The sequence below is a fragment of the Odontomachus brunneus genome, unplaced genomic scaffold (assembly GCF_010583005.1).
Source record: "Odontomachus brunneus isolate Ranch 3 - 2012 unplaced genomic scaffold, Obru_v1 Obru_scaffold_070, whole genome shotgun sequence".
NCBI lineage: Eukaryota > Metazoa > Arthropoda > Insecta > Hymenoptera > Formicidae > Odontomachus > Odontomachus brunneus.
Genome location: NW_022639520.1, coordinates 208409 through 210060, shown reverse-complemented (window position 1 = coordinate 210060; position 1652 = coordinate 208409). Strand labels below are relative to the sequence as shown.

The window sequence follows — 1652 nt, the reverse complement described above, 5'->3', positions numbered from 1 at the left end:
TCGAGCGTTTTCAACAGCTTTTCTCGCTAGAAAATATCGCGATTGTCGTTTATAATTTCAAAAGTTTCGGTCGCGAAATCCCTCCGTTATATGACGGACACTCGACGCTAGCCTCTCGTTCTCCTATAGCCAAGTATACATTAAATATAATGTATTACGATCGCTCGCGGCATTATAGGCCTATTTTAAATTTAAAAACCGCCTCGGCAAGTAGATATTATTGTGTTCCCTGTAACAAAAGTTACCGTCGTGAAACGGGTTATCGGTGCTTAAATACGTGTCCACGATGCCTCGGTGTGCCGATGTGCGAGAAGCTAGACGCGTGATTGATCGGCTGCGACGCGTGTAACCGCGTGTTTTACGGCGAGAGCTGTTTCGAACGTCATCGCGCGCCGAAATTTTACGGCGGCAAATCGTCATCGAGTTTGCGACACCGTGAGATTTTGCAGCGATTGCGGGCGTTTGAAAAGATCGGGCGTAAAACACGCGTGCGGCGCGCTTATTGTCGCTTATGTTGCGCGTCGAAACCGCTGAATCACCTGTGTTTCATGCGACCGCTTCGAGGGAGTCGCGTATCGGCATCGGTCAACGCGAACTTGAAAATGTCGACGAAGAACTCGAAAATGTCGACGAGAACGGTGATAACGACGATAATGACGACGACGACGATGCGAGAACAGATCGGAAGGGCCGCGCCGCGTTTATATTTTACGACTTCGAGACGCGACAAGAAGAAATGCTCGAAGGGTGCGCGAACGTTAAAACGCACGTAGTCACTCTCTGCGTCGCGCAGCAAACGTGCGAAGCTTGCCTGGGAGAGGACGATATGGCGTTGCGATGTCGTTGGTGCGGGGTGCGCGAATTTGTATTTCGCGATGATCCGGTAAAACAATTCGTCGATTTTGCAACGAGGACGACGAAGCGTTTCTCCCGCTTCATCTGTATCGCGCACAATGCGGCGGCGTTCGACTCGCAGTTCATCCTGCGCTACCTGGTCGAGAGCGGTAGGACGGACGAGCTGAAAGTAATATTAAATGGGACAAAAATTGTATTACTAACCGTGGAACGGACAAAATTTCTCGATAGCGCTAATTACATGTCTATGCGGCTGTCAGCGTTACAGAAAGCTTTCGGATTGAAGGATTCCGTCGCCAAAGGCGTATTTCCGCATTTATTCAACACAATTGAAAATCAAAATTATATCGGACCGCTACCGGATATTGATTATTATTCATCGGATACGATGAAATCGGACAAACGCGAACAATTTTTAACGTGGCACGCGGAAATGACGGGAAAAAACGCGGTATTTAATTTTCAACAGGAGATAGTGCGCTATTGCCGGAACGACGTAGATATTCTTCGACGAGCGTGTCTGGCCTATCGAAAAATTTTCCTAGATCGCGGAAACGTGTGCCCGTTCGAAGAATACACGACTATCGCTTCCACGTGTATGAAAGTTTTTCGCAAAAACTTTTTGCGCGAGAAGGAAATTGGGATAATCCCGCTCGGGGGTTATAGGGGTGCCAACGCGCAATCGCGTAAAGCGCTGCAATGGTTATTGCAGATGGAGCATGAGCTCGGACGCACGATAATTTACACGGGGAGAGGTCGGGAACGGCGTTTATCGGGAAGGCACGCTCGTCGACGGC

At 49.0% G+C, this 1652-nt stretch overlaps 1 pseudogene; it reads left to right on the top strand.

Moving 5' to 3' along the window:
* The first annotated feature begins 511 nt into the window (after positions 1-511).
* Positions 512-1652, top strand: part of LOC116846833 — a 2646-nt pseudogene continuing 1505 nt past the window's right edge.